The sequence below is a fragment of the Heteronotia binoei genome, chromosome 1, assembly GCF_032191835.1.
Source record: "Heteronotia binoei isolate CCM8104 ecotype False Entrance Well chromosome 1, APGP_CSIRO_Hbin_v1, whole genome shotgun sequence".
Taxonomy (NCBI): domain Eukaryota; kingdom Metazoa; phylum Chordata; class Lepidosauria; order Squamata; family Gekkonidae; genus Heteronotia; species Heteronotia binoei.
Genome location: NC_083223.1, coordinates 66,778,881 through 66,801,089, shown reverse-complemented (window position 1 = coordinate 66,801,089; position 22,209 = coordinate 66,778,881). Strand labels below are relative to the sequence as shown.

The 22,209-nt window shown below is 45.6% G+C and overlaps 1 protein-coding gene across 1 annotated transcript in view; it reads left to right on the top strand.

Moving 5' to 3' along the window:
• Positions 1–222: 222 nt before the first annotated feature.
• The window catches only part of LOC132566555 (delta-like protein D), a 161,575-nt gene continuing 139,588 nt past the window's right edge, over positions 223–22,209 (top strand). Inside the window, exon 1 of the mRNA XM_060231758.1 lies at positions 223–323. The gene's annotated coding sequence lies outside the window, so the exon portion shown is untranslated. The remainder of the gene's footprint in view (positions 324–22,209) is intronic.

Below are 22,209 nucleotides of genomic sequence, written 5' to 3'. Positions count from 1 at the left end.
AACTATTTTTTTTAGCAAATATCAGTTCTGAATATACAATAGGAAAAAACATTGCTAGCCTTTGAAAAAGACATTAGATGGTTTATTTTCAGTGCAGTAACCTGAGGCTAGCCTTTTAAACTATTCAGACAATGATTTTGTATTACAAATATTTTCACCCTGACTTTTTAAAAACGGTTCAGTATGACTGATTATCCTTTTTGTACCTACAAATTCAGGAGAAACATGCGTCAAGAGAGTGGAAAAGTGTCTGGACAACCCCTGCAGGAATGGAGCAACATGTGAAGAAGTTGTAAATGGCTTCAAATGCAACTGTCCGCCTGGTAAAACTCTCTTTCTCTCTCTTGCATCACTGCAGGATATTGTTCAGCTAGCAGGAATTGCTAGTACTTCAAATTTGACATGTGCTGGCATGTTTCAAAATAGGGTGACTTAAGAACATTCTGTTTACCTCTGGAAGACATAATGCTGTTGATCAATGCGTTGTGCTCTTTGGAGGCATTATGCTATAATTGAATCAGAGAATGTTCATTTGGAAGAAAAAAAACTATGTAGGAAAGGCAGACAAACAATCATATTTTTCTAAAGTAAGTGGAAGTTGGAAGTTCTGTATGATAAGGTATGCTGACATAATTTATTCCTTTTCTGGCTTTCACTTAGTAGGTTGCATCATTGTTCTGTTTAGGTGCCTCAATTTTGGTCCATACTGTGGTTCTCTTTCTGTTGGGGTTTCATGGAGTGCCTTAACAAGAAATTGTGTTTGGGGTGCAATGGTACAGTGACTTCATGTACAACTGGCATGTACATGCATGCACCTGTTTGTTAAAAAAAAGAAAAAGAAAAGAAGTGTTAACACTTGTTCAGTTTACAAAAGAAACCTGGACAGTTGTAAGGGTAAAAAAATCAACATGCTCAACTGTACATGCACTGTAAGAATTAATATAAGAATGTATAAAGAATAGTGCAGCGGACTGTACATACATTCACTGTAACTCGTTAGAGCGATTCCTCAGTAGAACAGGCTTCCTTGGGAGGTGGTGGGCTCTCCTTTCTTGGAGGCTTTTAAACAGAGACTAGATGGCCATCTGACAGCAATGAATTCCTGTGAATTTAGGGGGAGGTATTTGTGAGTTTCCTGCATTGTGCAGGGGGTTGGACTAGATTACCCTTCCAACTCTATGAGTCTATGATACATACACAAATTAGTCAACTACACTTATTGCAGCATGTGGCCCTCTGGCTAGTGTGTGGAGTGCTCAAGTCATTGGACAAGCCGTTACCAATGTGATATCGTGAACTGTATATTGTTGGATATGTTTTATTATTGTAACTTGTTTTTATGCCATATTTTGTGAGCCGCCCTGAGCCTGCTACGGTGGGGAGGGCGGGATAAAAATAAAATATTATTATTATTATATTATTACCAACTATAAAGTATACAGAGAAATTACTAGCTATGTCATGCAGTTTGCACAAGTGAAATGAAAATTCTAGAGAGGCTCATTTTCTTTGTGATGAATTCTTGCACAATATGCTTTCTGGCAGGAGAAAGACAGCTGCTCCTCATGTAGTATACCGTAATTCCCCTGGGCTATGGCAATTCCCCAGCAGAGGCCAGTCCAGTCATTATTTTCCAATGAGGTTTTCTCTGTATAAATTGTTTACACAATACATTGTCTTTTGCTATTGTTTTCATGATTGCGAAAGCACTACTATCAATTACGTGAAAAGTGAGTCTGTGTCTTCCCAGTTCATATGATAGTCAGCTTGCCCAAGGGACAATCACATGGGCAGAATATGAGAAAAACAACTGTGAACTCTTTGATGAGCTGCCAATGTGATTCATAGTAATACACATTTAATGCCTTTAATTTCACATTCTAGCCAGGAGCCTACTCTGGCAACGTCTCTAGCTGATTTTCTAGTTCTGGTGGTTTAGCATTTGAAGATAATAAGCTAGTCTACTAGGCAAGACAGTATAAGATACTACCATAGTGCGAAGGTTGGGTCAGATGAATTATTGGTGATTTCCAGCTGTACAGCTGAATCAATAACAAATTATTCACAATTTCACTGTTTTGTATGTAAGAATCCAGGCTTCCTGTTGCAAAAGTGTTTTTTGCTGTATTTTGCCTGGAGTCACAATCACAATACCATCTCTTTCTTCCAGAGATCTTGTGACACTTTACTATTGCAAATACTACATAAATCAATAAAAATAACTTGTGCTGGGGGTGGTAACATTATATATAATCTTTATAAAAATGGTGAGTTTTAAAAAAATATCTCCCTTAACTTTTTTTTTAACCAAACTTTTCCCTCAATGTTGTGGTAAAATAAAATGAGCAAAGTGACAGCAGCCACATCATTGTTTGGTTCAGTCAACTTCTGTCTTCTTAAAATAAACCCTTTAGCTGAAAGCTAGACCTGGAGGGAAAACATTGCAGAAAATATTCTCATTTATGCACAAAGCAATGTGACTTTTAATGCTTATATTTAGGAAACTGAATACTGAACGATTTAGTTCAGTCCAAATTGTATTGACACAAAACAGTTTAAATATCAATTACCAAGCACAATTTGAGTGTGTGCATAATTAGTGATATCTGTGTGTTGTCAAGCATGCATGAAATGAATTAAAATAGCTTCAAGGTGTGTTTTTATTTGGCTGAAGCTTTTGATAGTCTGTGGAAGAAATAAAGCAATTTCTTGGGTGGGTTCTCCTTCCCTTTAAAATCAGATTAAGGATAACAATGCTGCACAAGTATCTTTGTACCCAAAGGGTTGGGAGGAGAGATAATTGGTCCTCATTTCTTAATGGATGGGAACAAAACTCCTACTTGGGGATTATAATGTAATAATATAAATCAGTACCATGCCTTTGCAACCGAAATCAGAGACAAGAGCTGAAACACTCCAGTGTGTGAGCAATCTCTATACTAATTCTGATGGGGTTTGACTAATCACACTGCTACGTGGCTTACAATCAATAAGTAGTTTAAGAGAAAAGGTAAAAAAGGAAGCTTGTAGCCACCTAGAGAGTGGCACATAATTATAGAATTCAATAGTAATAATTCACATTTTTAACCAGGTTTTTGTGGTTGCCACTTCAGCAGTGGAATTGCAAAGGCCCTTTCTTTTCTGGATGTTCCTTGCAGTCACCTCACACAAGCCATTGTAGAGGTTACATTTCAAGTTGCTGAATGTGATCTTTCTCTCCAGCTCTCACTTACATGCTCTGGGGTTGCAGTATGTATATGCGCACACACACAAATATCAAAAGGGAGAGGCTGTTGGGAGATGTAGTTTTTAAATTTTCTCATTACACTGACATCAGGGATCAGAAGCTGAGAGGCCTCACAAAATCCGCAGAGCTGGATCTTGAAATGGGGGCTCCAACAGCACTTAATAAAGCAAAATCCTGTTTTAAGTAAATCCCCTTCAGCAAAGATCCTGCTTCTTAGTGCAGTTCTCTTTTGTTCTGTTGTTTACAGGCTAATTAATTTCTTCCTATTCTTCCCCCAGTTCTCTACTCATTAAATGACTGGTTATCTGGTTATCAGCTCTTACTGGAGAGGGGGCTTGTGTTTTACTTTGTAACAAGCCAAAGTCACTTCTCATTTATTTTATTGATTATTAGTGGTATAACTCTATGATAAAATAATTAAAGCGGAGAGAAAAAAATTCAGTGACCTGGTTTACTGAAAAGCAAATAAAAACAGCTCTTAAGCTCCCTCCATACTAGACCTGACAATTGTGAACTTCTTCAGCAAGGGCTGATGATCAAGCTTTTATTCATGAGTTCAGGGAAAGAAGCAGCAGGCCTTGAGAAAATGGCAAGCAATTAAATGGAAGAAGAGATGAAAGAGAGGAAACTTTTTTAAAGGGTCAGTAACTGTGGGAAGCCTCGGTAGCACTTTGAGTGTCTGGCACTGCAATTGTATTTTAAGCAGGAAAAAAAAAAATTCCATAAATGTCTGTCTCCCTTTTCCCTTAATTCATCCATCTTATATTACTCTGTCAGTGTGCCAGGTTTCATTTGGAACTTTTCTGGACTTTTTGTGTGTACTGCTATCTTAAACATTCTCTCCTCCCCCACTTTCTGGAATACTTAAGGGATTTTTGTTTGTTTGTTTGTTTGTTTGTAAGAAATACCTTGACTTGAATTAGTCTAGGTGCGGTTAACAAAACATGTTGGTCTACATGTTATCTTTGGCACTGAGATTGACATTACAGTCTGTCTCCTCCAGTATCATATGAGTTAGAGCCCTGCCACAGCAACCAAATACCATTGACCTGGATTACTTGTTACAACGGAGGGAAGGGATGGGGTCTGTGCATTGGCACTGTGCATGTACTGTACTGGCATGACTACATTTAAACATGGCCAGGGCAGTGATGGGGCTGGAACACTATGGGCAGGAACATATTTCTCTCCTATAAGCTTGGGCAAGCTACAGGACCTCTGCGGGAGGAGACAACAGCAATGGAAGGGACAAGCTTTCCATTGACAGAATGCTTGGGACTTGCCAGGACAAATAGTCCTTGCAAGGAGGAACAAGCAGGAAACAGCTCCAAGGAGGGAACCCCTGTCTAAGGACTGCTGTAGACTGACAAAGCTGCTGAAGGAGAGGTAAAGCCTAAGCTGGCTCCAAGCCTAAGGACTTTGCTTCAGGTACAGTTCTTAGAAGCTGTGGAGCTGTGAAGTGGGAGAAGCATAAATAAAAATACTTACAGGGGCTAATTATGGAGGTAGGAAAAAAGGGATGGGGGGAAAACATGCAGCCAATGAAGCTCATTTCTTTATGAAGCTCTGCATAGCATACTTGTGACACATGAAAAAAATCAGCCCCAGCTCAAATCATAAGATACAGCTGGGTGTTGGGAAACTTCCCATAGAGATGCTGATTCCCATGGCAAGTTGAAGTACTTGAAATGTCAAGGAGAGATGCAAAGGAAGTCTTCCATCAGATGTGTTAATATTCATATTTTTTAGGTTTTGGCAGAAGTGCCAGAAAGAGCAAAACTGGATATAGAGGCAACTGAGCATAAAATGAATGTATTAAGGAATCTTTGGGGGAAAAATCCTTAGCTTTTGAATAATAAAGTAATATATAATATGTGATGTTCCTTCCCAATATAATTCTACTTTTGGGTACTGAAGGGAATTCTTCTATATTAGATAAATTCTTATAATGACAAGAGCATTAATCTGCATTGTATTCAGTGTTTTTGACTCTACATGTCTTTTGAGGATGAGTGGTAATTTCATATAGGCATATAAATTCTTCAGCTTGAAAGCTACACATTTTTCACACCCCTCAGGTTTTCTATTACATCTGAAATAGTTTTTGTTAGTTATCTTCCTTCTAATATGTGATACATGGACTTTAAAAAAAGTGGCTGAAGCCCTTTTAATCTTTTCATGTTTTCCATAGATATAGGGGGGGAAGAGCTAGGTAAGGTAGAAAGTAGTGGGATTCTTTTTAAAAAGTATACTTCTAGGAAATCAGTGAAATGAAAAAAGCACTTTAGAAACACTGTAGTCTCATTACAAGATTCACAGGGTAGTTCTGTAGCACGTTTCCCAAATGTTTTACCTACAAGGAGTGCTTTCCACATTGATATTTGAGAACAAAACCATGAGGGTCTGTACCAAAGAACCCTTAGTGTTGACAAGTGAATGCTTACTCAATTAATAGAAGGATCTGGTATCTGTGTCAAGTCATATACAGAGAGCAAGGTCTAGACTACTCTGCCATGTTTTATTTTCTCACTCAGCTTGTTCCATTTTTATCCCACCTTTCCTTCAAGGGACACAAGACATCATATGTGTTCCCACTAAGTATAAAGATTCCAACAAAATTCTATCCAGAGTTACTCCAGTCTAAGCCCTTTGAAATCAGTGGCAGAGTGCTAATTATGAGCCCTTTTGACTTCTCACTTGTGCATTCCATTAGGGCGGATATGGCAGTGACACACCAACAGCTTCTTCTAGACTCCTTCTGCCTCTTTCCTTACTTGTCAGTTGTGTAAGCCAATCAGTCTATATCTTCTTTTGTTTATTTTTTTTAAAAAAACAGCAGTGCAGACAAGCAGAACCCTCCAGATAGAGGACTTTTTTTAACACTGTTATGCCAGGCCCATCCCATGTCATTGGGCAAGGAGCTCTCCTTATGACTTTCCCTTAATCCCCAAAAAAGTCCACTGAACAGACCTCACAGTTCTTCTTTCCCAGGGAGGTGTCAGAATCCATAGTATGTCATCTGTGCATGTGTTAATTTTCTTCCTGAGTGGTTTTACATACGACATAACTATCACTGTCTGGGTTTGTGATATAATATGGGATCACATGCACTGTTCTTGGAAAGGTTTGTGTAAGACTATTTGTTCTCTCACACTGAGGCAGTTGGTAGCTGCCTGGGAATGCGGGGCCTCCCCCTCCTTCCTTTACACCATCTGGAGAAAGAGTCTGGGAATGTCCATGTCTCAGGAGATAAGGGAATGAGTGCACTGTGAATTGCTGCATGGAGAATTATGTCTTTGAAGTTCGGGGGGCGGCACATTTTTCCAAAATTACTTAATACTGTTTGTAGGTGTTAGTTTCATTCCTGGCAAGACCTCTGTAGAGAAAAGTTTGAACGAGTAACGTATCAATAAACCTTCACCTATGCTTTCATAAGTAGAATATCTGAGTGTTACTTGGCAAAACTACACTTTTTGCCAGGAATCTCTTTTCCTTGCACTTGATCCACTTGGAAAAACTGAGACAGCACATCTGCTTCCCATTCCCTGGTTGTTGACACCCAGTTCTGACCTGTCTTGAAATCAGAGTAATTTGACATCAGGGAAAGTCTAGTCTTTACAGATTTCAGTGCTTTCTCCCACATTTCTGCATGTCTGAACTCTCCTGTTACAAACTCAAGCCAGTTGGAAAGTCTGAACCTTCCCTTCCTTGTTCACTTCCACTTCCTTTTTAAAAAAACCAGCTAGCAACATGCATATAAACAAATCTCCACCCCAGTGTTTTGAATTACCGCTTGTGTGTTTATACACCCACTCTGTCAAGATCAGGAGCCCTCGGGGTGGTGGTCATATGGACATATGAAGCTGCCTTATACTGAATCAGACCCTCGGTCCATCAAAGTCAGTATTGTCTTCTCAGACTGGCAGCGGCTCTCCAGGGTCTCAAGCTGAGGTTTTTCACACCTGTTTGCCTGGACCCTTTTTTGGAGATGCCGGGGATTGAACCTGGGACCTTCTGCTTCCCAAGCAGATGCTCTACCACTGAGCCACCGTCCCCCCCCCAAAAAAAAAAAACTCTCTCCTGTTTCTTGGGGTTGGAAACCCTGGGGAAGTAGTCCCCAGTTAGACTCCCAAATATTTTTTCTACTGCAGAGTTGCTGTGTGAAAGCATCCCATGACTGACACAAGAGCAAATGTACTGAAGTTATTGGGGCTACTCTCATGTGAATCTGCATGATACTTACATTCCCCTCCATTTATTCCAAGAAAGAGAGGAACTGCAAAAGAGGCTGAGAGCAGCCGCAGTACTTGGCGAAGGGTTTGTGAAGCTGTCAAAAAGGATCCAGTGCTTCTGCTATGTGCTTCTGCAGATGCATATACCCACTCTGTGGTTACCATGAAGCAAAAATCTGATTGGTCAACCACAGAGTGAGCACACAGTGAGGTGGGCTGAAGGTAGTATGTTTGGGCAAATTTCTCTGGAACAAATAACACCAGATAAAATAGAGGCTTAGCCACACTGCACCTAGCCTGTCATCTGACCATAGCCATAGAGGAGAAAAAGGTCAGGTGGAATCAAGGGTAGGATGAACTGGACCAATAATAAAATGGAGGTAACTTTGTAATTACACTAACTCCAGATAATTTGTTGCCAACATGTGTTTCTGCTATTCAGAACTTTTAAAATTTTGAGGAGAGAGGCCTGCTTACACTCAGGTATACGTTTCTGAGTTCCATTGCCTCTTAAAGTCTAAGAAACAGAAACATTCATCCAAGTTCCTAAAATCCTTCTATATACACAGACCAAGGATCACTCATCTTTTAAGAGCTATCTCCCCTTTCACTGGGCTGGGATTATTTATCTTAACTAGAAGAAGCAATTTCCCTTTTTTGGCTTGAATGAGGATCCTCTCTGTTGCCCCCCCCCCCCCATCGGAATGAAGAGGCTGACACAGTGTTGGATAAAAACCGGGCCGCTTTACTAAACATAACTTGAACGGGCTAGAATGGCAAGAGGTCTAGGCCTAACAGGACAAGCCCTGGGATCAAACCCAGGACCCCGCCTTGTCCTGGGAGGGCGAGCCACCCTGCCCCCAGCACAAGCCCAATATCATCTGGCTGGTGCTGAGCAGCCAGGCCCAAACTCCACTTCCACCTAGGCTGGCATCCAACCCACTGGAAGGATATGCCCCGGTGAGGCTTTGTCAGGATCTGCACTCCCAGCATTGTGCCATTAAGCCCATCTGCAGTTCGTACAGACCACCAGCACCAACTGGTGCAGAGCCATAGGTGCTCCCCTAAAAGACTAGCTGATACCTCATCCTGCCAAGCGACCAACAACTCCTCCCCCCATATTCTACACTAACAAGCAGTACAAGGTAGACAAAAAACAAATTCACTTAGGCCAATTCTGTGAAAATGAAAAAATTCCTACCTGGCCCCAAATAAGGCGACCGGTAAAATCCTGTACTGCATAGGGTGGGTCGAGAGACGCAAATGAACTGCATTGTTCAGGGTAGGGCCGGGGCTTTATGGCCTCGACGCCACTCCCCCTTTCAGCTTCCTGTGTGGCCGGGAGCCGACGCCAGCCTTCCCTCCTTCCGGGAGGGCAAATACAGCCCCCAGCCTGTAACTGGCGTTGCCAGTCCGGCTGGGAGGGGGGCGACTTGCCCCCCCCCCAGTCGGAATGAAGAGTCTGACACAGTGTTGGATAAAAACCGGGCCGCTTAATTAAACATAACTTGAATGAGCTAGAATGGAAAGAGGTCTACGCCTAACAGGACAAGCCCTGGGGTCAAACCCAGGACCCCACCTTGTCCTGGGAGGGCAAGCCACCCTACCCCCAGCACAAGTCCCCCAGCATATAATCTGACTGGTGCTGAGCAGCCAGGCCCAAACTCCACCTCCATCTAGGCCAGCATCCAACCCACTGGAAGGATCTGCCCCAGTGAGGCTTTGTCGTGATCTGCACTCTCAGCACTGAGCTGTAAAGCCCATCTGCAGTTTGTATAGACCACCAGCACCAACTGGTGCAGAGCCATAGGTGCTCTCCTAAAAGACTGTAGCCAATACCTCATCCTGCCACTGCCAATGCCAAGCCTCTGCTTAGGCATATGTGCCCACCGGGCGGCCCAGAGCCAACCGCAACCCCCTCCATAGCTCATCCAAACAGGCCCGGTTTCCCAGTTCAGATAAATGAACCCCATCCAACCTATGCAGGTTGGCATTCTCGACCCGTATGGACAGATGGGGAAGGAATATGCCCAAGCCCCCTTCCATGGCCTTTCGCAAGGCCCAATTGGCCTTGCGTCTGGCGTGTTCAATTCCCCCAGGATACAGGGCAGACTGCCAGACCCTACGTAGCAAAATTGCCGACCGTACCAAAAGGACCCCCGGCCATCTCCACTTGATGGCTTGCAGATCCTCCTGTGCTTGCAAGGAAAGGGCCTTCCCCATCATAAAGCCAAGGTCATTACCACCCAGGTGGATGACCAGGATGTCCAGAGGAGGCGCCCTCCTCCCATGGAACAGCAGCAGCATGATACCTGGCCAACACAGGCCATAGCGACCAAGCCACTCCACTGTCGCCCACTCGCTGAGACCCAGCTGTGTGCCAATTGGCGAGCCTGGTGGGCTGCCCAGAACACCATACTGTGCCCACAGATGAGGATTTGACACCTTGCACTAACAGCCACAGCACCTGAAAAACAGAAAAAAGGTCACATCTGGAAAAAAACATGCCAACAGGCAAAAAACTGCAAATATACCTCCCAAAACCTTATTTAAAAACCAACGAGCGCACATATGACCTATAAGCTAATGACCGCCACCGGCCCATCTGCTGTATAGCAGGGGGGTGTAACCCATTGCTGCCGCCATGGACGCGGCTCCTATTCAGAACGAATGGGTTCCAAATTTGACACCCCCTAAACCCAGCTCCGCCAGCGCCTTACCTGTTACCTCCCAAAATTGAAACTTTGTAAACGGGGGGCCCTCCTTATGATGAAACAAAGGGCCATCACCCTCATCCCTGAGCGATATATATTGCTCTAGGGCCTTGACTGGGCATAGCTCGGCTGTCGCACATTGGCCGATCACAATGACCATCCCTTTCTGATGCTGGTCAGTTTTTGACCACCTGACTTTCAGCTTAACTTGCCCCCCAACAAATTTAACGTCACCAGAGCCCAGCCAGAATTATCTGCCTTTGACTGCACCACCAGCTCACTGATTTGCAGTGCCCTGAAAAAAGTGACCAAAGAGGCTGTGTGAAAAAGAGAGGCCTCAAAAGAAGAGGAACATACCTCAGGCCAGACCCTATGAAGCCCCTGCAGCACCGAAGGGGATATTGGTTGCTGGGCGTCAGCACTCAGCCCCCATTCTCTGGCCCAGCCCTCCAGCATCTTCCTAACCCTGAAATCACCAGTGCCCTCAGAAAGGCCCTGTGCTTTACTAACAAAGGCCAGCATAGCCAATTGACCCGATAGATTTTAGCCCTAACCCCGTATCCTTCTGATAAACGCAAAACTGAATAATGTGAGCAACCGGGACTGGCCAGCTGTCCAGAAGCCCAGCCGCCCTCCTAAAAGCCCAAAACTGTAACTCTGCCCTCGCATAGGCTTTTCGGGTACTGGGTGCCAAAGCTAGTTGAATTGCCCTACCAACTTCCACCTCCCAAGCTGCCAAAGTTCCAGTGGTATTCGTGCTGGTCACAGGTCCGCTTCCGGAGCAAGCTGGCGAAAACGCTCCATCTGTTGGCGAGATAGAGCATCCGCCACCCCATTGCAAATTCCTGGAATGTGCCATGCAAGAAATAGGATGTTCAGCCAGAGGCAACGCAATGTAAAAGATCGCACCAAGTTCATCACCACAGCTGATTTTGATGACAATGAGTTGATAACATGTACAATTGCCATGTTATCACACCAGAAATGCACTGTATGGTTTGCCAACTGTTCCCCCCAAAGCCAGAGAGCTACCACAATGGGAAAAAACTCCCAAAAGGTTAAGTCCCGACATAACCCACTGTCCAACCACGGCGCGGGCCATTGCTCAGCGCACCAAAACTTCCGGAATGGAATCGTTCACTGATCCACCCCTAGGGTAAGACAAATGATATATCAGACGGTATTTCCCCGGCACTTTCTTAGGCACCACTCCTAAGGGGGATACCTGTAACGTGGGTATTGGCGGGGTCTCAAAGGGGCTAATGACCCTCCCTTCCGAGCATTCTTTGGCTATTTTTGCTCTGACCACGTGTTTCATCCCTATCACCGAATGAAGATTAGAGGCCAAACAAGGAACCCTAGGTCCCTGATATGGAATCCTAAATCCATGAGAAAAACCATCCATCAGATAGTCCCTATCAGCCGTCAGGGGGTAATAAGCCAACAGCCGCCTAAGTACCTTCAGACGAATGGGACTGGGTCCCTTTTCCAGGCGGCTGCTGGTTACCCCCCCCCCCCGAGGCGTTTGGGGCCAGCCTTTGTTTTTGATTTACTGCAGGCTGAAAAGGCGTGACACCCCCCGCACAGTGGGCACTCATGTTTGAATTTGCAGGCCTTCCTGGAACACATGCCCTTAGATGTAAATTCCCAGCAGAGCAGCCGGGGTTGAACCGACTGGCCCTCCGCACTGCGGGCACCTTCTCTGCTCTGTTGTTTATGCACCAGGTGCCTGCTATCGGCCCTGTCCCCTGTATTGAGCTTCACCGGGGACATCAACTGGAGCCAGAGCTGTTGGTTGATCTGATCCCAGGGGAGCCCCGGGTTGACTGCGACCGTCATCCTAAAGGCCTCATCATATTGCAACCACGCTGCACCAACGAAAACTGTATATGCACAGTGCACTATGTCTCAATATTGAAATAGTGCCACAGCCCATAAAGGCTGCGCCCTTGCTATTACCCCCTAGTAGATCAAGAAACCCTGCAACCAGTTGAACCAGGTCCTACCCACCTTTCGCCGTTTCAGTTTCTCTTTCTCCTTATTGTCGAACTCCTCATCTTTCTTTTTGAGCTCTCTAAAGAGAAGGCTGAACACATCCACGTATTCGCCCCTCAAAATCTTATCCCAAGTTGCAACTGCCAAATGATCCCCCAACGGCAATGCAGTGTCACCATATGGAAGGACATGGAAGGGGTTAGACCCATAAGGATTAGGAGGATAATGCCAGGTACCCCACTGATAACCCGGCCACCCTGCTTGCTGTGACAACTGGTGCTGTCACCCCCATGGTAGTACCCCCGGCATTGCCGGAGAAGTGGCAGCGCCTTGTGATGATATCGTGGCTGCCCCTTTCGCAGAGGGCTGTGAAACAGATCCAACAAAGCTATGGTATTGAGGCGCTGCACAGGACGCACCCCAAGCCCAGGAGGGTCCGGCCTGCGCCTGTTGCCCAAAAGGCCCGGACTGCCCTGGCGGTGCCACTACCGGACCTGCTAAGCCATGGGAGGTGTGAGGCTGGACAAGATCCCAAGGCCAGCTTGGCAACTGGGGTTGTGATGGGGACTTACCCATTACCCCCAAGGGGCAGACAGACACTGCCACAGCCGGGGCTGGCTGCACTACTTCCCCCACTGCTCCGTGGGTGACGAGCTCCCTGCTGGATACCTCCTCTGTATCCACATCGTCCTCCTGGTCCAGTTCCTGCCTCATGTCCGCACCAACCGCCACACCCTGCAAAGCAGAAAGGCAAGCCAGAACCTCTTTTTCAAAAGTTAACCTGGAAGACTGCCCAGATGCCCGTCGACGCCCCTCCCATATAAGAGCCCCAGCCACGCCCCTCTGCTGCTCCAGCGCATCCAGTTGCCCAATAATGGCTTGCCTAAGTTGGGCCTCCTCGCCCAAGGCCCCAGGGGAACTGGGTTGCTGAGCACGCTTCTTTGCAGGCCGCTTCCCCTTGGAAGGGCCCTGGCCCTTCTTGGGTGCCATGCCCCCAACTATCTTACTTCCTAAGAAAGAAACTGCCCCCACAGATGAGACCTAGGACCCCCGACCGGCTCCTCCCAAACAGGGGCACAGCAACCAAAAAAATGGGGGGGGGGTTCCCCTTGCACCTGCTTTAGCCTCCTGTAAAAAATAATCCCGGGGGGTGGAGAAGGGGAAGAAGGCCCAGCACCCCCTCAACTGCTCTTATCTCTGCAACAAAATGGGAAGGGGGGCCCTCCGGCCCAACTCCCTCCCCTAATGCCCCCTGTCCCAGGCCATACAACTCCCTGCAAACAACCCTTGCTGCCCGGGCTGGGTACAGGCTGACCAGAGCGTGACACTCCCTCCACCGATGCTCTTGAAGCCTCTCGTGCCACGCTGCCGCTTGCACAGCACCTACTGCCTCAGCTGAAGCCAACTCAGCCCCGCTTGTGCCGTGCCTGCCGCCCGCAAGCACTCCCCCGCTCTGGCCCTTGCCCAGCTGCAGACAAAATGCAGCTCTCCTCTCTGAGAGCCGCAAACGAACTGCGTCGTTCAGGGCGGGGCCGGGGCTTTATAGCCCCGACGCCATGCCCCCTTTCATCTTCCCGAATGGCCAGGAGCCGATGCCAGCCTTCCCTCCTTCCAGGAGGGCAAACAGGGCCCCCAGCCTGTAACTGGCGTTTCCAGTCCGGCTGGGAGGGGGCCAACATCCTTTCACTCCTTTTTGTCTCTTTCCCAGTTCACAGCCAGTGCTTTAACTGTCTCTTCTTCAACTGTCAGTTCCTAACTGTCATTTTTTAACTGACTCTCTCAACAGAATTCCATTGAATAGCCTGTCACTCAAAGTTCTCAGACTCTGTTAGGCATTAACCCTTGACAGCCCGTCACACCTGTATGTACTTACTTGAGAGTGAATCCTAATGAACATGGAAGGACTTATTTTCTGATAAAATACAAATTGGGTCGCAACATTAGTATTAAATTAAAGGCACTTTACATACCCTTTTATTCTGAAAAAATGTTTGTCTTACAAGGAAAGGTCTTGTCTTTTCTGAAGTGAGCAGTACTTCATCTGATTTAGGCTGGTTGTGGTGCCGTTAATTCCCCAATGGGGAGGGAACACCAACTTTTTCAAGTAGCCAAAGGGCCCCTTGCTTTGTGTTTTTTTGCAACATGGAAAATTCTTTTTGTTATGTATGGGTTCCTGGAAAATGAGCTCTTGAGCTTGAATGTTATTTAATTCTGGAAATAGTTGAGGTCTGTAGCTCTCTGTCTCACAAACCTTCTTCTTTTGACTAGTGTGCTGAGAAAGGGGGGAAGAATTTGGGGGGGGGGGGGGAATCTAAACTGGTTTGTAAATATCATTGTCTTTTCCTGCAGAGTTGCAAGGGAGGAGGATGGGGACAAAGCTAGAATTATTCAGCTTCACCTACTGTTAACCATGCTTCACTCCACCCTACCATCTCTAAAGGTGTCAGCTGCCACTGTGAGGTACCACTGAGGGAGAGGGGTAGCTTTACATCCCATGTCCAATGTTGCAGAATTCTCTCTCATATTTCTTCTCCACACACTCAACTACATTCTGACTAACATCTGTGGTTGGGAAGATGATGTGTAATGAAGCATTCAGATTTACAATGTCCACATTTCCTACTTTTTTAGGCTATAGAAGGAAGTAGATTTTAGCTTTGGTTTCTTTCAAACTTCCATTATCTTTTTCTAAGCTTATCTCTCAAACACTAAATGGCTGGACAGACTTTCTTCCCCCCCCCCCCCCAACAAGGCATTTCCTTACCTCCAGGGAGCCTAATATCTACCACAATCTCCCCCAGGTTCATGGTGATGTCAGATGTTATTAAGCAAGTCGCTGTGAGATGTTGCAAATGTATTTGCTTGTAAGATCACAAAAGCACTGAAGGGCCAGTGACTCCCCCTTGTGCAGCCCCTCTTCCTGATGGCAGGTATTTGGGGAACCTTAATTCTTCTCCTAGCATTTTAAAAATAATTTGTTTCTGCTGGTGTTGATCCTTTTCTTCAGATTGAATGGATACTTCCACTGAAGATAATTTGTAGTACATCTACATTTATATGCTACCATTTTTTCATTCTCCAGTCCTTTTTACCTACAGTCTGACTTTGAATTCTGCTGCTGAATCCTTTCTTTTTTAAAAACCTACTTCTGTGTTACTTATAGAAACAAGGCAGTTTTCCTTTTATATGACCATTTATCTTGTTTTGTGTTTTCCATATTGCTGCAAACTATTAGCTGAATACAAATATCTCATGGTTGGCCTTTCAGTACTGTTCCCGTTGCTGAAGAAAATAATCTTTCCCCCTATCATGAAGGAATTCTGATGTACTTGAAAGGAATTTTGCGATTGCTATTGTGCTATTATAAATTTTGTCAGTCCTGTCATTAATTTTATGACTGATACATTGCTTGATGCCCATATACAACTAAGGTTTATTATCTAAAGTTGACTTAGTTTGCAGTGACCATTTAAATAAAGACATATTTTAATTTTATACAGTTTTCCAGATCTGAAACAATCTCTATATATGCCACAAGGACTTTTTGGTATGATTTCCTTTTTGTGTTTTCTATTTCTCCTCTGGTTTTTTCAACTGGCTGTTGGTGTTTACTGTGCAATTGCCCTTAGGGAAAGAATTATTTAGACCATGAGCACACAAAATTCTTAATGCACTGTCTTGGATTAAAATGAAATGAAAATTAAACTTGTGAAAGGTTTTGGAAGGATTAATTTATTAAAGCATAAAAAACCTAGCAACAGCTAAATAAAATGATTGCAAAACAAAAATTACCAAAAAGAAACAGCTATCATGGGGTGTTTCCATAGCAACTTTCTTCTTAGAGTTTTTATAACCATGTCATACTTCTGTGCTGCTCATTGTTTTTCATTTCCTTTCGTCTACATTCATACATAATTAACATTCATCATAGAGAATAGAAGGCACCTCTTTTAATATTTTCAGTTATCCTCAAATTACCCAATCAGATGATGCATCAGGTACAGTCTTATGTACACAGATAAAATCACTGACATGGAGAAATAACTCTCTAAATAGATTCTGATATAGAAAAGTAGAGAAAAAGGTTGTATATTAAGTATGTGAAAAATGTGCATCACGCTGTGGTTGTGTGTTCTAAAGATTAGGCTATGAATATCAATTGCTTAAGGCCACAGAGGTAGTTCACATAAGACCTAAGAGTCTAATACTTTACTTTCCCCCCTCAACTGCAGCAGTTTTAGCCAAGAGAGTATTAGACTAGTTTATATAAGCTTTTTAAGCCAGGTAGAAGGAGTTTGAACCTATTCATACCAAGCCAATGATGAAGCAGCTGTGTGCAGACTACACTGCATGACCAGGTTCCAGGTCACCACCAGATTCCATCCATGCACCTTGTGGTAATATCCCATCTAGGTGGAACTATGGCTTAAAGTTGTGAGGAAACAATCACTGAGCCTAACAGACACAACCTGAAAAATTCCTCATGGAATGGGAGATATCTGGAGATTTTGCAGGTGGAGCCTGTAGAGGCAGGGTTTGGGGAGGGGAGAGACCTCAACAGGGCATAATACCAGAGTCCACCCTCTAAAGCAACCATTTTCTCTGGGGCAACTGATCTTGGTGATCTGGAAAAAAACTGTAATAGTGTGAGATCTCCAGGAGGCTGACAACCCTAAAGATGGAATAGCTGTGGCATCTCCCACCTGGTTCTTTAGTAGTTCTGCAGTCTGCAGTTCCTCCACCCTGTATGTAGCCTGCTAGGAGTTCTGCTTGCCACAACGATAGGGGTGAAAATGGAAAACAGGACTGTGGAGGGAATATGTAAAAATTCACGAAGCTGCCTGATATTGAATCAGACTATTAGAGCATCAAGGTCAATATTGTCTTCTCAGTCTGGCAGTGGCTGTCCAGAATCTCTGGCAACTGGTTTTCACATCACCTTCTTTCAGCTGGAAATACTAAGGGATGAACCTGGGATCTTCTGCATGCCAAGTAGCTTCTCTATCACTGGGCCATGGCCCCTCTCCAAGAGAAGCTGTGGGAGAAACTGAGGCTGCATAGTCTCCTACACCACCAGGAGATTTTAATAAAAGTAATGAATTGTGGAACAGAAGCGCAGGTTGAACTTAATAAATGTACCTGTGATCATCTTAAGAAAAGATTAAGGTGTGGATTCCAGCCAGCTTTTCTGCTGTTGAAAAAGGAAAAAAGGGCCTCCAGTGACTGCCAAAAAGAAGATAGGCAGGGAATCCTGGGATAGAAAGATACAAGAGTCATCTTGAATGGAGGCTTTGGAAAGAAGGAGTGGCTGAGATTGACAGAAAAAGCTGGTTGAATCCAATCCAATTTGTATTGGTCTTTCCAGTAACCAAGTAATTTTCCTTTGACATTATTTTTTTTTGGGGGGGGGGTCATGGAAATATTGTTAACTTAAAATTCGAGATTTACTGTTAATTTGACTGTTAATATGTTTCTTGTCACATTGTTTAGAACTAGGACATGAAGGAACAAGTTATGTTTAGCTTCTCTCACAACATGCCACTGTTGATGATAAACCTCATAGGACAGTGGCATGTTGTGAGAGAAGCTAAGACAATGATGTGAGGGCCAACAGAACGCAACGTGATCAATACCAGTGACCAGGGCTGGCCTTAGCCCTTTAGGCACCCTAGGCAACACAGCTCCACTCCTGCCCCGACTCACTGGGCTTGCCGCCTACTCATGAGTAGCCCCGTACCTGCTGCCTACCTGTGAGTAGCCCTTCATCTGCCACCTACTCACAAGTAGGCATGGGGCTACTCGCGAGTAGGCAGCAGATGCGCGGATAAGATGCTGGCTGTGTTGAAGCCTGTCGGGCCGAGCATCGCTGATTGGGGGGGGGGGGGGTTGAGCAGAAAGGGAGGAAAGGAAGGGAAGGGAAGGAAAGGTGCGGCGGCAATCATGGGGGGTGGGCGGAAAGGGAGGAAAGGGAAGGTGCCTTGGTGATCGGGGGCGGGAAGAAAGGGAGGGAAGGAAAGGAAAGGTGCTGTGGTGGTGGTGGTGGTGGAGGGGAGAGAGGCAGGCAGGCAAACTAGGCATTTGTCATGGGCAGGGGGAGCCCAATTTGGCACCCCCTCTCTCCCAGTGTCCTAGGCAACTGCTTAGTTTTCCTAGTGGGCGAGCCGGTCCTGCCAATGACAAGCACCAGCATTTTGATTATAACTGCTGAAGCACAAAAATGCTAGTGAAAAAAAAGTCAACCAATCAGCCCAGGGCCAGTGTGTAGGAGTAGAAGAGGTAGACAGCCAACTAGTGTGCCACCAGGTCTATGCTCCCTCCCCCTGATGCACTGGCCTTTCCCCAATGTGTGCTCTGCTCTGAGCCTTCCTTCCCTGCAAGGGAAGGAAGGCTCCTAGTGGTGCAGATAGCGCCCCACTGTTTTTGCCTGCCCACGTCTGTGCAAAGATCCGGGCAAGTGAAAGTGGCAGCACAGCAAGGCAGTGACATGTGTGCCAGCCCTACTGCTGTGCTCGACCTTGTTCTTGCTGCCTCCAGCCCCCCTGCATGGGGGGAGGAAAAGTGCACTGTGTGGGGGCAGGGACTGGGTGGGGTTTCTTGCCTGGAACAGCAGAACCCCTAGCACCAGCCCTGATCAGCCAGTGAAGTTCAACAAACTGTATAAGAGTTCCACCAACAATTTTTATGTAGCACAAAACTTGTGAAATATTGTAGCAAAATGCAGAAAATGGAAAACTGCTCTCCAAAAACAATAACAAAACCAATTAGTAATTACACAAATGGCAGAGGGGGAAATAAACATGTTCGCAAGGACATACAAAAGAAAATACAAAAAGACATACAAAAGAAAATCTTGTGGGATGGGGAGAAATGGAGCTGAATCCAGAAGTAAAGTAGCAGGACTATTGCTTCCTGTGACAGAGGTTACTTAGCAAATTTATTGTGGAGAAGGTTTCATGGTCCTGGAATACACTGTGTCTGTGTCTGAAAAAAATAGGAATCGATTGCACCTTTAAGACCAACTCAGTTTTATTCAGAACGTAAGCTTTTGTGTGCATGCACACTTCTTCAGACAAAGCTTACGTTCTGAATAAAACTAAGTTGGTCTTAAAGATGCAATTGAGTCCTATTTTGTTCTACTACTTCAGACCAACATGGCTGTCTATTTGGATGTGTCTGAAAAAATAAAATTAAAAAAATAATTTTTTTATTTATACCCCGCCCTCCCCACCGAGGCAGGCTCAGGGCGGCTTACAAAAAGTTATCTAATATATAGCACAGTTTCATAAAAACAGATTCACTCAGCTCTTAGAAGCTTTTTAAAAAGCTAAGTATCTACACTGTTCACTGATAAAACTTTACTAGACCTTATTTGCTTAGATTCTTCAATATGTGTTACTTCTTTTCTCAGCTTTTTCTACTGGGTAATATCTTGCTGATAAACAAATTGTTTTCCTGCTTGCTAGCCTGAAATCCAAACATCACAATGAATTGCTTTCCAAGGCTTAGTTGATTCCTTTTAGTTTCTGACAGGATGATGATAGATCAGCAATTTGTCAAGTCCTCTTTTTTGCAGAAGAGTGACAAGGCTTGAATGCCTTTCCTCTTCAGATGCTGATACCTTTGAGTTACTTAGTGGTTTCTTGCACCATCACACTGCATTTCTGCTCTGTGTCATTTTGCCTTAGAAGTAGGTCTCAAACATGTAGCCATCTGGGAATTACAGTCTTGAACTGTTTAAAACTAGCTTTGTCTGCATTTTCAATCAATAGATTAAAAATAATAATAATCAGGGCAAATAGCCTAAATATAACGGTTATAATTTTGGGTGAAAAGACACATTGCATTTATGTTTGCCAGGTTCCTGTTGGTGGTGGCGGTGAAGGGTCATTATAAATCTATGACAAACAGGATGTTGTGGTAAAATCTGTTGAAGGTGCTAGCTAAGCTATGGTATATGGGGGAGGAGGGTTAATGGAGGCTTAATGGAGGCTCACATAATAAGGGACTTATGTTACTTATAGCACTCTCTGGAATAAAGCCCAGGGCACAAGCAGTCCTAAAGTATGTCAGGAGGCCTTTTGACCTGCCTTGTTCAGCCTGCAAAGCCTTGCAGTCTACTAGACTTTGCTGAAGCCTCATCTCCAACTCAGAGTTATCTCAAAAAAGCTATGTAGAACTGTGGTTTCCAGAGGTCTAGTAATGACATATGAGGCTTCTTCAAGACTGGTTTTCCAGGGTAAGTGAAGGACCAAATGAATATTGACTAATAGGTACAAAGATGCAGGAATCCTAAGGTTGGTAATACAACACAAGAGGCCTGCTCTATTGTAATGTACTAGGTGACGAGATGGTTTGAAGGCAACATGCTTTATTCGGTGGTACATTACAAGAGAGGAAACACGCGGGCCGGGTCGCACTTATATACATTCCCCGGAACTGCCCCCCAGTCTGGCCAATCCAATCCTGACCAGTCAAACTTCCCGCCACAGATCTTGATGGGCGGGGCGTCTAGTGAGCTACATCTGGGGACCCGTGGGTTTCCCTGGGTTGCCTCTGTAGTGGTCACCATGCGGTACATTAGCTTATGTTTCAAGACATAACACTCCCCCCCTACTTAAGAACGCATAGTCTTGCAAGTAAGCGGGGGCCTTGCATTTCCTGGTCGACCTCCTTGGAGTTACTTGTGGAGTAGGAGCGGTCACCGGGGCTGTCGGGGCTGCAGCTGCTGTGGCGGACGGGTGGCAGTTTCCCCACGTGGGGGTAGCGCCGGCCTATGGCTGTCCGCCATCTGTTGCCCTTCTGGTGCCCCTACTCCTGGAGGGTCCCCCCCGCCCTGGTGCTGCTCTTCCACCCGATCGGTTGGAGCGGTCGGCAGAGGTGGGGTAGCCCTCAGTGAGGGTGCTGCTGTTGGTTCATCCTCGTTCCGTACTACAGCCGGCGCTTCCAGCAAGGTGCGGTGGCGCATCTGATCTATATACCTCCGCAGGATTTGGCCCCCCTCCGTTGAGACATCGTAGTGGTGGGATCCAGTCACGCGCAGCACCCGACCCGCTACCCAATCGGGGCCACTTGTGTAGTTCCTTTCATACACCGGATACCCCAGAAAGAATCCCCTAGCCGCTTCCCTGATCTCGGGAGAACTGCGGAGGTCGGTGGCCCGGTCAGGGTGCAACCGGTCTAACCTTGTGATCAGCTTCCTTCCCATTAACAACTCGGCTGGGCTCACCCCTGTGACTGGGTTGGGGGTGATTCTATTGTCAAATAAGAAGGCGGCAAGGCACTGGTCCCAGTCTCCCTGTACTATGCGTCCCAGGGCCTCTTTTGTGGTGCTTACCATCCGCTCTGCTTGGCCGTTGGTGGTCGGATAGAAGGGGGCAGACTGTATATGTTTTATTAGGTATCTCTGCAAGAACTCCCGGAATTCCTGGGAGGTGAACGCGGTCCCATTATCCGAGACGATAGTATCAGGAATCCTATGTGCGCAAAGGATCCTGCACAATGCTCGGACCGCTGCCGCCGTTGAGGTGGAGGCGACAGGGATAACTTCCAACCACCTGGTGTAAGCATCCACCAGAATGAAGGATGTTTGGCCCTGAAATGGCCCCGCAAAGTCGATACGTAATCTAGACCATGACCTCCTATTGGCTTCCCAGTGGTGGACCGGGGCACTGGGCGCTTCGGGCCGGGACTCCTGGCAGGCTTGGCACCTTCGAACCCACCCTTCGATCTCTTCATCCATCCCCGGCCAGCACACATAACTGCGTGCTAGCACACATAGCCCAGGACGGCACCCACCCCGTACGGCGACGCATCACATGCTAAGATCACCGGCAGGGCTTCATCAAAATGGTGGAGCATGTTATTGGATACGAGGAGCTCCTTGACCGCCTGAAAAGCGGCTGCCTGCTTCTTTCCCCAGACCCACGGGGCGTTTTTATCTAAGAGCCTGTGGAGGGGTTCTGCTATGGCCGCTTTGTGGGTCAAAAATGAATGATAAAAATTTAATAACCCCAAGAAACTT